The following is a 16,880-nucleotide window of genomic DNA, read 5'->3' as shown; positions in this document are numbered from 1 at the left end:
GTGTGTATATATATATATATATATATATATATATATATATATATATATACGCTTATGTAGAAAGGGCTGTTACATAGGTATTAATATTTCCATGTGTATTTTCTTTTAGACAAGAAAGGGGAGAAATAATTAAAATTGTTAAAAATAAAAGAGAATCAGCTGTCAGAGGAGGATATGGGATAACTGGCTATGGGGGGAAACTAGTAAATTCCTTTAGAGCAGAATTTGAAAGCAAATACAGAAGGAAGACCACTGTCTGAAGGATATCAGGATTTACCAAATGCCTTCTTTTCTAGTTGGATTTCCTATCCATGTTGAGTTGGAAATAGAGATGTTTTCTTCAGTCTTCTAATATTCATGTGAAGTGAGGTAAGTGAATTAAAGCCTAATTTTTGTTTATATTTATTTGAATTACTCTATTCAACATAATTTTAAAATGATATCATGTTTAAATTATATGTACTTGTGTAGTATGAATACTGAAAATTATGACAAAGAAAAAGACAAAAGTCTGGAAACATAGTATAGGATTATACTATTTTCATCATTTTCCAATGAAACTACATTTAGTTTTAGTTTTCTGGCCATATTTACCACAGAATACTTCCTGTGTAGTATTTTCACTGAGGGAATAATTAGGCCTTAGCAAACTAATAAGGTTTTTTGAATGTCAAAATGTGAGTTTTCCTGAGCCTTTTTTATTTCCATACAACCGAATTATTTTCTTCCTTTTTCAAATTTTCTTTCTTCATTTTCTTTAAAAAACTTTTTTTCCAACGTTTATTTTTGAGAGAGAGGGAGAGCGCGTGTGCGCGAGTGAGCAGGGGAGGGGCAGAGAGAGAGGAAGACACAGTCCAAAGCAGGCTCCAGGCTCCAGGCTGTCAGCACAGAGCCCAACATGGGGCTCAGACCCATGAACCCTGAGATCATGCTCCCAGCTGAAGTCAGATGTTTAACCGACTGAGCCACCCAGGCGCCCCTAAATTTTCTTTTCTTAAAAAAATCATCTGAATGAAAGATCTGAATTTGAATAACCTGTGATTCTATTAAAGAGCATAAATTGCCTCTGAGACTATTTATAATATATATTATTTGTTATGTTATTTATATAACATAACAATATAGAAATATTCAAATAACTGTTTGAAAAATGTCTTCTCTGATCCTTCCATATGCTCTATGTCACTCGTCCAACCTTTAGCATGACCTTGGTTGCTGGGTTAATTATTTTATCCTTAACCAAGCGTAATTTTTATTATGTCATATATTTATAATATATATCATATTTATTGATATCTCTCCATAAAACACTTCTGGAAAATAAAGGGAATGAAAGGCTTTGTGGTGAGTGTAATCAAGGAGATGTAAAAATATTGAGGTCATGAAGAGAAATGTGAAATGCTACATTGATCCATTTTTGAGCATGTCTGGGCCAACCAAAGAACAGTCTACTCCCAAGATGGCCATACAATGATGCCTCTGCCAGGAGTCAGACAGGTGAAACTAATTATAGTAGGTGATATCATTAGGAAACACAATTACAACTATAAAATTAACCTCAATAGTGCATCTTAAAGTTTCTGGTTTTGTAATACAAGTACACGTGCAGAAAGATTGAGCTCCCTGAAAGGGAATTGCATGTTTCACTTAGTTTTTAATTTCTTGAAGCCTGATAAGTTGTTTATCATCTGTCAGATGTTGACTAAATATTTATGGTACAATAGGTTGATGTTTTATCAGAAGAACTATAGGAGTCCATTATGAAATATTCCACAACCAAGAGGGAAATCAACCAAATTGACTTTAAATATTTGGCTGAAAGTTACATCTGAAATATTGTTTTGGAAAATTACATACTGAGACAAATATAGGCACAGTGACTGGTTCTCATTATTCTGTACTAACTGTCCTCTCTCTACATATCAAATGTTGGATGATTTCAATTTTTAATTCACACCAAAAAAATATAATCCAACCAAAATAACATTGTCTCTTCCTTTAAAATGCTGTGTTTTATCTTTAAGCTTCTGACATGGTTTCTCTTCCCATTTAATATGAATTTGAAAAGAAAAAAGGGCAGCTTTTCTATGTTCACTGTAAGAGATGGAAAACTAAAATACAAGACTTCAGGACTGTAGTGTATGGAAAGGAAAAAATGATTATTACTGTAAGTGGCTGTGCCTTCCTCCTCTGATTTTTTTTGTAAATGATGTAAAGCATTATCTTTTCGTTCTACTTTATAATAACAAAAGAATATTGGGTTAAGTGGGGTGAATGTTGCTTCTCAATGGAAAAAAAAAAACACGTTTCACTGCAGTCAGTACACAATGCATTTTTTAAAGTGTCCGTGTTATGTTCCTAAGGGGATTTAGAATGACCAATATGAAGTAATTATTTGAAACGGAGCACGCTTGCCTGAGAATCCATCTCACAGAAATAAGATATTTTTAACATAACTTCTACTATTTTTAACAGATTGTCACATTCAGGTCACAAAAATAATTATAGCATATGGTGCTTTATAGAAAGCTAAAGTCTCTTCAAGTATTGGAAGAGGCTTTCTAATACTTCTTCAGTTGTTTCTAACCATCTCTATTTCTATAGGAAAAGCCTAGAACTCTGAGGGTAGCCATATTTCTTATGTTTTAAGAGTGAATGTTTTATAAGTGATCAGAGTAATAAAACTTCAAATTATAGATTCTTGGGGAGATTTTACGTGAAACAGAAATGTAAAATGTTTTATAATAATCATAATATCTAGTATAAATTGAATGTCATGTGTGAGGAACACTTTCATATCACCTCTTTTAAATTCCATGGGCTAGACACACCTACATTTTACAGATGAAAAGATTAGGGCATTGACAGGTAAGTAGCTGTCCGTGGTCTCACAGATACTAAATGGTGAAGTTAGAATTTAGATTTATTGTTTGGGGTTGCATGCAGAGTTCACATGCTTACTGATTATACTCTATCACCTCACCCAACTCAATGTTTGAAACACAGAAGGATACTTTAGAGCCCACCCCCAACCTGTCCCCCAGAGATTTTTAAGCTTTGTTACTGTGGAAGCATAAAAGATTTCCTGAGAGCAAGAAAAGGAAACTTGGATTTATAGCGAAGACTTCCAAAATTACAAATACCAGCCTGAAGTCAAGGTACATCTTTAAAGGTTAAAAGTAGCGAAAGTTTGGGGCACCTGGGTGGCTCAGTTGGTCAAGAGTCCGACTTCAGCCCAGGTCATGATCCCGTGCTTCATGGGTTCAGGCTCTGTGCTGACAGCTCAGAGCCTGGAGCCTGCTTCGGATTCTGTGTCTCCCTCTCTCTACCCCTCCCCTGCTTGCACTCTGTCTATCTCCCCAAAATAAATAAACATCAATTTTTTTTTTTTTTAAGTAGCTAAAGGTTAAGAAGAATAGGAGCCAAATAGGCTCTGCGGCATTTGAAAATAGAATATAAAGCAAAAGATGTTGGTACAACTGGGACTGTCCTGATTAAGGGCAGTTTTCCTCTGGTCACTTTATGTGCCACTTTAAGTCAAGGATTGCTAAGATAAAAAATGTGCATATATGAAAAGTAGAAATGGTTAGAATCTGGTTTTAAATACATTTAAATGAAATAATACTGAGGGTTTTATCTTCTGTCTTCGTTATATTTTCCATTTTAAGCACAATTAAATGAAGAGAAGGGGCTGTTTCTCATAGGCAGAAATTGGCACATACATTCTATTATTTAAAAAAGAATTCTATATTCTGAGGGCTAGAATTTAAATACCAGCATGTAGAGAATTGGAAGTCAATTGCATAAAGACTTTTGCAACCTCATATGCAGTGAAGTTAGAACTGATTATAATTTTAAAAGGTAAGGCTTGGGGTACAGGGGTGGCTCAGTGGGTTGAGCATCTGACTTTGGTTCAGGTCATGATCTTGTGGTTCATGAGTTCAAGCCCCACATCGGGCTTGCTGTTGTCACCCTGTCAGTGCATAGCCCCCTTCTGATCCTCTGTCTCCCTCTCTCTCAAAAATAAATTAAACATTTTTTTTAAAAAGGTAAGGTTTAATGTTTGTTGCCTTCTAATTACAGAAGTAGAATTTTTCATTCAAAACATTTCATCATGGATTTTTGCTCCCTTAGAGGGTCCGAAATTGGTAGAATATATAATTCCTAAATTTTGGAAAGAGATTTGTCATGGTTTTTAGTGAGTTCCTCCATTTTTCTGCCCTTGAGGACCATCAAGTATAAACTCTCATAATAAAGTGGTATAAACCTGGCATGAAGATGAGACCTCCAGATAGACTCAGATATAGAATTAAAAGTAGAAACTTTCATATGAACACTCAGTCAGAAGTATGAGTTCCTGTTTTGCCCTGGGGTTTTCTGCTTTACCCATTCATCACCCTCAAGTTTTACAGAGTTCTGTGTTTTGAAGGAAGGAAGGAAGGAAGGAAGGAAGGAAGGAAGGAAGGAAGGAAGGAAGGAAGGAAGGAAGAAAGAAAGGAAGGAAGGAAGAAGGGAGGAGAGGAGAAGAGAAGGGAGGGGTGTGGAGAAGAAGGAAGGAGAGAAGGGGAGAGGGAAGGAGAGGAGAGGAGAGGGAAGGAGAGGGAAGGAGAGGAGAGGAGAGGAGAGGAGAGGAGAGGAGAGGAGAGGAGAGGAGAGGAGAGGAGAGGAGAGGAGAAAATCAATGCTTCCTTAAAACTGTCTACCCAAAGAGGGCATTTTTATTTGTAGGGAATTTAGAGATTATTTCCACTCAAGATGGAAGTTTTGGATATTTATTAACCTCTTTGTTATTCTTGTCAAATGAAGAATTGTGGGATTAAACTAAATTAGTATGACTTCCATGTTCCCATCTGTTACAGTAAGAAACAAAGCAAGGGATTATTTTGGAAAATTCTTTCATCTATATAAATGTTAAAAAACCCCGAATTAGTGGAAATTGCTTATTAGATCATTTCATGTCTATGGTTCCATACCTGGTAAATAATAAAAAATACAATGATTTAAATTACTCTTTTTGCAAAAATGAGGAGAAAAATAGATTTATACTGAGCTGAAAATTTGAATTCAACCAATATTTTTTAAAAAGCAAATGTGGTTGTTTTTTGACCACTCTCTACATGCCAGCACTCACCTCTTCACTGATTTCATGGAACCTAAGGCGTCACAATTTTTCTGTGACTGTTCCCAGGTGGGGAAACAAAAACTGCACTGCAGAAGCATGGCTACAAGCCTGGCTGTGAATTAAATTAATTGCAAAGTAAGTGTTCTGTTCTGTGTTCCAATATGTTGCTTATTTTATTAAACTGCAGTTAAGGAGTGTTTACTTAAATCTATATAGGACAACCTCAATTTTGTATTCTCTCAAATATCATATATACCGAGAATATATTGAAGAGCACTTATTTGATCTTGAAGTACAAAAATGCAAGTTAACCCAACTTGATAAACATTTATTTACCTTGATATAGAGTGGATATATATTTTAAATGAGAAAACTGTCCAAAACTGAATTGTTTACCAAATGCAGAGAGAATCCAAGTCCTAGTTTTGACTATAATTATAGGAAAATTTTAATGCACAGATTCACACACAGACACACACAGAGGCTGTTTTGAACAGTTCCAGCGTGCATGAGTTTCAGTTATGGCGACTTAGTTAAATAACACCCCCCCCCCCAGAAGCACAGTTCAAATTTTAATTACAGTTTATTAACTGTGAATAATTGCATAAAGTACCAGTTACACTACTAGTTCATTGGCCCACAGATCACTGCATAAATAACAGAAGTGCATCATGATCGACGACCAGTCCTCTCATTTGTTTCAAAGTCTGCCCATGAGTAGTCACTGCTCACCTGTTAGTTCATAACCCGGTAGCAGGTCCCAGAGTAAGGGATGCCAGTAAAATATTCCACGTTAAAGGAACTCTCAAAGATATTTCAGACATTGAGAGCACAAAAACTAAAATGTTGGAAGGTAATCTAAATTTAGAAAGAAGTATGATAGTTTGCTAAGGCATAGAAAAGGTCTCTGCTTCATATAAATTATACAACAAGAACAGTAAGGTAAGCACCGTTCAAATGTCCCTTGGTAAGTTTTTTACAAAGAAATAAAATATTTTAATTTCTCAGTGGTTCTAGTATTACAAATTGCAGTGTACTAAATAAATATTAATTTTACTGTTTTTCATCCTTTGATACATTTATAATAGATAGTAAGAGGGATTTGAATGCCTTGACAAAAACTTTAAAGATCATGGAACAATCAAAATTTTTCTTATCAATTATTAAGATTACACAGGTTCAGGCTTCACAGTCATTTATACATAACTGCACTACCATACAATGTTAAGAACTACGTATATGATGAGATTAAAGAGTTGTTGTTTTTTTTTTTTTTTTTACATTTTTATTTATTTTTGACAGACAGAGAGACAGAGCACAAGTGGGAGAGGGGCAGAGAGAGAATGAGACACAGAATCCGAAGCAGGCACCAGGCTCTGAGCTGTCAGCACAGAGCCCGACACGAGGCTCGAACTCATGAACTGTGAGATCATGACCGGAGTGGAAGTTGGTCGCTCAACCGACTGAGCCACTCATGTGCCCCGATGAGATTAAAGTTTTAACCTCCAATTTGAAATAGATGTGTATGTCTTCCTCTGGGAGTAATTTCGTTATTAGAGGCCTTAACTGATCAGTAATAAAGAGAAAAATATTTCTGGTGAGAGCTTATTTTTTCTTCCTCAGTTGATCCTGTCTGAATTTCTGAGTAAGAAAGCTGTCTACAGTAACAGGAGGAAAGTGCTTTCTCAAGGACAGTATTGAGAAAGGAATAATCTTCCCTGCTAGCTAATGACTCAGCAAGATTAAAATGACAGGTTTCTGTAGACCCCTCTCTGTTAACACAGCAGGTACTGGTCCTTTTGTTTTTCTTCTTGACAATTGTTTAAACCTTCATTAATAGGTGCTTGGCGTGTGTGTTGACTTTTTTGAAAAAATCAAGTTGTAAACTTTGATTACAAATTAAAAATGATGTTCTTAAAAATCTCAACTTGACCAAATGTGAAACAATTTAAAAACCTTAAAAAAAATTTTTTTTTTTTACATTTATTTATTTTTGAGATACAGAGAGAGACAGAGCACAAGGGGGGGAGGGGCAGAGAGAGAAGGAGACACAGAAACAGAAGCAGGCTCCAGTCTCTGAGCTGACAGCACAGAGCCCGACACGGGGCTCCAACTCACAAGCCGTGAGATCATGACCTGAGCCGAAGTCGGACTCTTAACCGACTGAGCCACCCAGGTGCCCCCAGAAACCTTGAAAAGGCCTATTGAGAAAAACCAGGCTTAAAGAAGCAAAACAAGACAAAAACAAACAAACAAACATGTTTGTCATTACCAAAAAGGGGCGTCTTTAGGTAAAAATTATAAAAGCCCCTTGCTACATAGATAATGCAGATAATCCTGTTTATCTGGTCCATGAGCAAAAGGCAAGCACTTAAGATCTTCTGCTCCAATCTTTTGTTCATTTCTTCTTGCTGGAATTTCATATTAATTTCTTCATGTTGGGTGACTAAATCAGACGATGGTAGAGTTGGTAAGCTGGCATTTACTCAGCCCCACCCTGCTCAGCCTGGGAGCTGATTGATGAATTCTCAGCTGGTCTCTTCGACAGCTTGTGCCTTAGGGTTTTCCCGGCATCTGTGTAGGGGATTGAAGTAGCCACAGTACCTGTGTGGAGGTGGCTGCTTGACATTGGGTCTCATCTCCTTGATTTTCCATCTCTTCTGTATTGATTCTCCCTAGCCTGTGGTTGGCTCCGAGAATCCCTCTGGAACTGTGCTCTGTACCCCCAATGTACTCTCTCACTGGCCTACCTTGTTCTCCTGCACTCTGGTTGTCCGCTCCCTCCATTACCTCTCCCTGTGCTGGAGGGTCGGAAGGCTGTGGCTGACTCCCAGTGGGTCTCTGCAAGCAGGTAGGTGGGAACGGTGGCCTGCCGGAGGGCAGCGCTGTGAGGCCTGGCCTTCTGGAACATGCTCTGATCTCTCCTTCTTTGCCCTACTCTCGCTATTTGGGTAATTTTGCTGGGAATTGCATGGAGGACCCCTGTCACCTCCAGGGCATCTCTCAAGGTCACGGTCGGCTGCATATTTACTGCTTTGCCCTGGAGCTCCGCCGGGGCCTGCCACATTTGCTGCCTCCACACCCTTTTCTCCTTCGACATCAAACTCCACCATCCCTGGTCACCTACCCTGCCACGATCCTTCCAGGGTTATTCTTCTTTATGACAGTGTGATGTACAATTATATCTTCCTTGGTGTCATTCCTGTTGATGAAACTGTATCCGTTTCTTACACTGAACCACTTTTGTGTTCTTAAAACCTTCCTTGTGTTGACTTCTCTGTTCCCTGGGGACAAGCACTACCGATGTGAGGCCACCGGGCTGTAGCTCCCTACGCTCCTGCCTGTCGAGGTGCCGGCCTTGATGTCCGCAGCGCTGAGGGTGCGGGTGGTGGGCAGCTGCTGGTCTTGGCCTTGCCGCTCTCCTGGCAGGGCGGGGACAGGGGCAGGCTGCTGGTTGCGGCACCTCCTGCGTGGGTGTGACGGTGGGGCCCGGAATCCGCTACCGGTTGAACTCCTTATTGTTCCTTTTTCACAACTTCAGAAACACATGTCTTTAGGTCATCTGCCAGTGAACCACTCGCCCAACGTAGAGATTCTCAAGCTCTACTGTTATTAGATCTACAGCAAAGGGTTAAACGGGTCCAATTTTGGCTCAGGTCATGACCTCCAGGTTTGTGAGTTCAGCCCACATCAGGCTCTGCGCTGACAGCTCAGAGCCTCGTGTTACAGCAAATACTCGGCTCCCTGGAAGGGACAGGCAACACGCACTCAGGCAATCCGAAAAGACTGTTTATTTCGCACTGGTGCCTGTCCAGCGGAGTCATCTCCAAAGGCTGAGCGCCTAGCTTAGGTTTTACTGGCCTTTTATACATATGTGCTTCCTGCTTGGGCGGGGCTAGTACAGTCAATATTCTGGTTCCTGGCTGCAGGCTTATACAAGCCGCAAGCAAGACGGCAGAAGCCAAAAGCTTGCAAGGGGGAGTATCTGGCCTCTGACATCAGGCTGCCCCTCTTTGTCTGCTTTTTACCACCTTTCTTTCCCCTGGAACCTGCTTCAGATTCTGTGTCTCCTTCTCACTGTCCCTCCCCCGCTCACACTTTGTCTCTCCCAAAAATAAATAAACATTTAAAGAAATTTTTAGTGGCGCCTGGGTGGCTCAGTCGGTTGGGTGCCTGACTTCAGCTCAGGTCATGATCTCACGGGTTTGTGGGTTTGAGCCCTGTGTAGGGCTCTGTGCTGACAGCTCGGAGCCTGGAGCCTGCTTCAGATTCTGTGTCTCCCTCTCTATCTACCTTTTCCCCACTCATACTCTATCTCTCTCTCTCAAAAATAAACATTAAATAAACAATAATTTTAAAATGTTTAAGGATATACAGCAGAGATAAAATCACAGAGATTCAAACTCTACAGCAAAGAGAAAGGAACGAACTGATAATGCCCACAAGATAGATGAAACTCAAAGTCATTATTCTTTGTGAAGGAAATCAGACACAAAATAGTACATATCCGATAAAAACTCTGAAATGCAAACCGATGCGTAGTGATAGAATATCACAGTAGCTAGCCAGCACACGGACTGCAGAGGGACAGAAGCACACTTCTGTAGTTGATAGAAACACCATTTGTATCTTGTGGTGGTGGGTTCTCAGCATATACATCTCTCAAAACTGATGGACGTGTGCTCCTCGAATGGAGGAGTCGTATATACATTTTATCACACTAACGTTATTTAAAAATCATAGACATTCAAGATTCCAGCAAGGTTAGGCTAGAGTGTGGTAAACCCGAGAGGCACCAAAATGTATTCTTTCTACAATAGAAATCTTCCACAAAGATTTCTACAATAATTTTTTAATTCTGTGTTCTCCATCACAAAACTTAAAAAGACAAACGTCACAGGTGACAGCTTCTTTACTCTGAACTGATAGGTGTTATTCAAATAGGTGTTCATTTGTGTGTATACTGGCATACCTCATTTTATTGTTCTTTGCTTCATTGCACTTCCCAGATCCTGCATTTTTTACAAATTGAAGGTTTGTGGCAACCCTGCCTAGAGCAAGTCTGTTGGTGCCATTTTTTCCAACAGCATTTGCTTACTTCCTGTCTCCGTGTTTGGTAATTCTTATAGTATTTCGAACTTTTTAAGTATTATTATATTTGTTATGGTGATCTGTGATCAGTGACTATGACTCACTGAAAGCTCAGATGATGGTTATTAGCATTTTATAGCAATAAAGTATTTTTTAATTAAGATATGTACAATGTTTTTTTTGACATAATGCTGTTGCACACTTAACAGACTATAGTATAGTGTGCATATAACTTCTGTATGCCCTGGAAAACCAAAAATCCCTTTGACTTGCTTTACTTCAACATTTGCTTTATTGCAGTGGTCTGGAACTAAATCCACAATATCTCTGAGGTATGCCAATGATTCTTTGGTGCTACATAGCAGTGCCATGGTATTCTAATCATTATTGCTATGATCAGAAAAGAAGTGGTATAGATTTTCTATATGAATTATTCCTTCCCATTAAGTGAATATTAATTTGTGCTGATCAAGCAAAGATTTGCAGAGCTCAGAAAAGGGAAACATGTATCATTAAATCTCTGCAAAGTGGGTATGTTGTTAACATCTCAACTCAAAAGTGCTTGCCATGTTTAAATAGTGAGAGGAAAAAAATCCCTTCTAATGCTTTAATTTTACTTGTATTATACTTTTTTTTAAATAGATGTATAAGATGTATAAGAACTTTGTCGTGTATACGTTATTTATACCCATACAGGTTAAATGTTATTATAAGAATAGCTCAAAGTCATTTTTCTTTAAAAGGAATTTTAAAATTATTCAAATTTGAGAAATGGCTAACAAGATCACTTTGAAAATGTTGCTAATTTTGTTGTAACTTCGTATCTGGTAATCTACGTCTATCAAAAGTAGTATGTCATTAAAATTCAATATGGAAGCATTATTTGTTTGAAGTCATAATATTCGCTCTGGTTGTTCATTGTATATATACAATATTTTAGTGATATTATCAATAAAACAAGGGTTATTAGCTCACCTTGATAAGTGACTATGATTTTATTCAGGCACTATGAAAACTCATTTCTGTTTATAAATTGCAATTATCAAATGTGTTAGAACATAAGCAGTTCACACTTGGGATCACTGATATGTATGGCATGATTTTTAATGAACTGGCTGCATTAAAATATGTTTTTTGAAAGCTGAATTTTATAAGATATATCTGATAATTTCTCTGTTGGATATGTTAAAAACAAACATGTTTTCCTTAGCAACCAGGATACGTAATGAGAAAACTGGAGACAGAAAATTCTGTGAGTCCATTTGTTCCAGCTAATGCTAAACCAGTATAAAGGCATTTCCTGATGATTTTTTTTCATGTTCTCCATTTCAATAAACCTGAAAATCATAGCTCAAGCCTCCAGTGGAAGCAAGGAAGCCAGCTGGAATTTGCTCAACCTTGAGAAGCAGGAAAAACAACAACAAAACAAGAATACCAATTAGAGAAAGCCAAAAATTGTAATGGAAAAAAAATTCATAACAATTAGAATCTCTCCCTGCCCTCGCTTCCCTTTTGTTCCTATCCAGCAACCGACTGGACAGTGGGCCTTGGACATTGGAATAGCTCTGTTTCATAGTCAACACAAAGATAGCATTCCTTTGTTTTTAAAAGAGAAGGTTTTCCAAAATGAATCCATACAATGATGGGTTTAGGGAAGAGTAGATTATTTTTATGAGAAAGCTAATTAAAGCTATGAGGACTTAAACTGGAAATATTCAATGATACCTTTAGTCTGGCCAGTTATTTTTACACATTGAAATCCACCTAATAATTAATTTTTAGCAATTTTGCAGAAAGAGGACAGGGACAAAGAGCTCACATGTCACATATCACTTGAGCTTCATTCTGTGACTTAACTGCTTTAATAGTGTGCAAGACAACACTATTCAAGATGAGGCAGCTAAGTGATTCAGTAGATCAGACTCACATCTTATATCCACTGGCCCGTGTGTTGACTTCTGCAAGTTACTTCCCCTTTACAAATCCATTTTATAGCTTTAAATGAAGTGAATAGACTAGCTCTGACATTTTCAATCAAAGCTTCCATGAGCATACCTTCCATGAGTATACCTCAGAGGCACCTAGGGATCAGAATAGAGAATGACCGAGCGAATGTCCATCCACCTGTCCCTCACCCCCATCCTTACCCCCATTCAACAGAAAACACCACTCTTATGTATTTATAGAATGCACTTGGGTGGACTTTTTTTTTTTTTTTTTTTTTTAGAGAAAAGGGACCTACAAATATATTTTTAAGTGCTTATAACTATTAGAATAAATTATCTCTATGGTGCCTTCTAAGATCTGGAATTAAACCTAACAATGGAAAGTGACATTTAGAACTTGTTAATGCTGTAAATGATGACACCAGAATGTCACTAAAAGATAGGCATGTTTAATATAACAAGTTCCCCCACTTAAAACCAGGTTGTGAGGCATATATTTGTTCATAAGTTGGCTGTTTGGGAGATGGAAAGCGTGTTTCCATTGAAACAGTTTTTAAGGTGAAGTGGGGAAAAAAAGAAAAAAAACCACTAATTTAACTGCCAAAGTAAAAATGGTCCATTTTCAATAAAGAAGAGTGGGAGCGATGTTCTCACAAAAGCAGCAATTAAAATTCAGGTAGGAAAACAGTAGCATAGATGGACTTTTAAACCTCTTTGTTTGTAATATTTGAAGACAAATGACTTTAGAGTTATTTAATCTATTTCACTATGTTCTTTGATTTTGAAAGTTACCCAGAGACATGAGTTGAGAGATAGCTCTTTTCTGGTGTTGGCATGGTGACAGGGAAATAAAACAATTAAAAAATTTAAAAAGCCAATGATCTTTGAACTTTATTCAGAATGAGAGATTTGTTCAACTCCATACCCCTCAAACATTAAAAATGAGTGTTAAAAGTGGGGGCGGGGGACGGGAATTAGCAACAATAGCTTTTACTGTGTAAGTATCCCTACCTTAGTTCAAATATATTGATTTCTAATCAGAAGAATTCAGGTTCTTCTGAGTTCTGCCAATAACTCAGGTAGTGGCTCTATTAAGACTGCTAGAATGCTCATATGCTTTGAAAATCTTCCCCAAGGCAAGAAAGTTTGTTTAAAAGATTAATAAATGAAGGGGCGCCTGGGTGGCTCAGTCGGTTGGGCAGCCGGCTCTTGATTTCAGCTCCGGTCATGATCTCATGGTTTGTGGGCTCAAGCCCCACATTGGGCTCTGGACTAATGGTGCCGAGCCTACTTGGGACTCTCTCTCTCTTCTGTCTCGGTGCCCACTCTCTCTCTCTCTCTCAAAATAAATAAATAAACTTAAAATAAAATAAATTTTAAAAAAAGATTAATAAGTGAAGATCTATGAAAAGCAAACATAAGCAATCTGTCTATGCAATCTAGTCAATAGAAATACCAATAATCTACTTATTTTCCATAGTATTAATTCCACTTAATTAAAAATATCATATTTGGAAATGTTTCTAATACCCTATAGGAAAGTCTGTTTCATTATGCTGGAATATTTTCAGGCTACGTAGTGAAATGGGAGAAGATGATTTAGAATCCATAGCTTATGAATACATTGCTCAACATTCTGAATAAATGGGACAAACTTCAAAAGGTATTATAGTAATTTCTGTAAAATTCTACACTGGTGAACATAGAATTTTATAATTCTTGGTTGTTTATATATTTTGGAAGCATCAGTGCCCTCTTGACCTTCCAGCAGTGGAATAATTGGGCATCCCACAAAAATTCTAGTTTCCATGAGCCTGATTGTGGGAAGTAGAAATCCCATATTATTATATCCCACGATTATACTTATCATGAAGAGAGTTCAATGGTCATTCATTCTAAAAGCTAATACACCTTGGGCACTTTCCATATATTCCGACACCCTGCAATAATGAAGGAAAATTGCTAATAATTCACCTATAACTACTGTACTGAGGTTCATCTTTATTGTTTCATCATTAAAATAAGAATTCTTCCATATTTTTATTTTTTAAGCACCATGACAGGACCTCTTTCTTTGCCCAGTCACAAGTACACAAAATTCCTATCCTGACTTTGATGATAGGCATGCATTAGTGCATTCTCTCACACAACACACACACACACACACACACACACACACACACAATTATCTTTCCAATTCCCCACTTCCCTTATTATAGCACAAATCTCCCTGCGCAAGAAATTTGAAGGTTGAGTATATTCCTACAAGGTTTTAAACATTAGAAGGAATGTGCTTCTTAGGTAATTATTTTTAGGAAGATAGTATGTACTTTTCCAGGCAGAGGTTTCATTTAAATATGAGCATGAGTGATACATCACACATAGTAGTTCTGTGACATTTGGGGGAGAAAGGTATCACCGAAAACACACACATGCATCATGTGGCATTAGGAAAATTACGGCTTCATTAGATTTCTGTTTAATTCCAGGAATCACTATTGTTTCTTGGAAACATACATTTCAGAAAGAGAAAAATGTATTTCCCTTTTCTGAGAAAGCAAAACCCAGGGGCCAAGTATGACTTTTCTTTATGAAATATTTGCATGGTCTTCCAACAACATCAACATATTGGTGGATGTTGTTTTTCTTCTATATTTTCTTTCTCCTACTATGGGAGATAAAAATGACTGGATGGGAGAGAAAGATGTTCTCTAGATTATAGAGTTCTTTGGCAACATTTTGAATTTCTTTGCTATCCTGACTCATTAATCTGCATCCCACATAATTGAAGAATTACTTACGCCTAACCACAAATTTTATTTACTATAAAATAAACATTTAAATACAATATTCTACAAATTTGACTTCTGTAACAAAAATGTTTCTATTAATTTCTTGCCAAATGTTATTACATAAGATATACTATGCAATGTTTCTTAATTTGAAATCAGGATTTTTTCCCAATCATGAAAAAAGACAGTGATTTTTAGAAACTCAAAGGTAACAGTTTTTGTATCCTATCATAATTAATCTTGTGTGTAAATAAAGGGCTTTATAAGATTTTGCTTCTAAACCCTGTTTCTGAAGTCTTAACCCAGAATCTTCATAAAATTTATTACAAGTACACTGATTTAGAATTCTAGTTAAATGCAAATTAATATATACCTCTTTAAGAAAAGTTATTTAAATTGAGTTAAAAAATAGTTAAAGGTGGCTTAAATTAAAAGTGGAATAAAAATTAGATACAATAGTTGGGATATAAGAGAGGCACCATAAATAAGATTTAAAATGTTTTAGGTGGGGGCACCTGAGTGGCTCAGTCGGTTAAGCATCTGACCCTTGATCTCACGTGGGATAGAACCTTGTATCAGCAGGGAGCCCACTTGGGATTCTTTTTCTGCCCTCCCCCTCCTCCTATTCTCTCTCTCTCTCTCTCTCTCTCTCTCTCTCTCTGTCTCAAATAAATAAATAAATAAATAAATAAATAAATATTTAAAAAAATAAAATGTCTTAGGTGGTAGGTTAGCTGAGTTGTTAGAATAGCTTAAAAAAACAAAAGGAAAACATGCAATTAATGCAGATTTATATTTAATTGCCTGTGTTAATAATATTGCCTTTTAAATGATTTAAGTATAATGTGGTAAACTGCAGTTCTAGGAGCTTCTACGTGTATATATGCACTCAGGTAACCAGCGGCCAGATTAAGATACATGATGTTTCAGAAGTGCTCATCATGCCCCTTTTCAGTGAATACCCTGCACACTCAGGGTAACCAGCATTCTCTGTAACCTATCATAATAGGTTAATTTTGCCACTTCGTGGAATTCATATAGAAAAAAAAATCATACACTGTGTATTCTGTGTGACCATCTCCTTTTTCTCATCTTTACATCTGTGATATTTATCTATACCGTTGAGTGTAACAGTAGTTCATTTCTTATTTCTAAGTAGTGTGCCACAGAATTTACACCACAAATTATTTGTACGCACGTGCTACTAGTAAGGAGCAGGCCAAGCCTCTGTGCTCAGTACACAGTTTATTCAAACATTGCCCATCATAGTCTCTTTCGCCACCTCTCATCTCCGAAGGGGAAGGACCAGCGATGGAACCCAAAGCGGAAGATCCCCATCTTTTATGCAGTAGGATATGTTATTTATTTTTGTTGCTGTTCTCTGCATTTCCATTATCATGGAGAAATAAACCTCTAAACTCAGAATTCAAAACCCAAAGAGAGCCACTCCCTTCCATTCTTAAGAGAATGGCAGGACTCAATGACTGATAATTTTATGAATCTTCCCTGAAGGCTGTAGGCAGAGTGTAGGAAAAGGACAGGGATTTGATGTTAACAGAAATAGTCATTCTTCAGGTGGACAGGACACACGTGCTTGAAAGCAGGCAGGCGGTAATGTATTGATGGAGGTGATGTGAGAAGGATGTTAGTATCATTTGAGCGGATGCATGCAAGGACTCAACAATTTTAGGTTCGAAAGTTCCTTTGGCTCAATAGATCTTTACATATCACTTGATCTAAAAACATGCCCTCAGCTTTCTCAAACTTTCAAATCATTTTTCCAGTTTTTCAGATAACTTCCCCAGCTATAAATACGTGAGGTAAATTGCATGTAATTAAATTATCATGATTTAGGGGCACCTGGGTGGCTCAGTTGCTTAAGTGTCACTTCGGCTCAGGTCATGATCTCGCGGTTCATGAGTTCGAGCC

At 37.4% G+C, this 16,880-nt stretch overlaps 1 pseudogene; it reads right to left on the bottom strand.

Annotated features, from left to right (window-relative positions):
- Positions 1 to 7,650: 7,650 nt before the first annotated feature.
- Positions 7,651 to 16,289, bottom strand: LOC131486296 (Y-box-binding protein 1-like; annotated as a pseudogene).
- Between the last annotated feature and the right edge of the window lie 591 nt (positions 16,290 to 16,880).

Source organism: Neofelis nebulosa, chromosome 9 (genome assembly GCF_028018385.1).
Source record: "Neofelis nebulosa isolate mNeoNeb1 chromosome 9, mNeoNeb1.pri, whole genome shotgun sequence".
In the NCBI taxonomy this organism is placed as follows: domain Eukaryota; kingdom Metazoa; phylum Chordata; class Mammalia; order Carnivora; family Felidae; genus Neofelis; species Neofelis nebulosa.
This window is presented reverse-complemented; position numbering and strand designations above follow the sequence as displayed.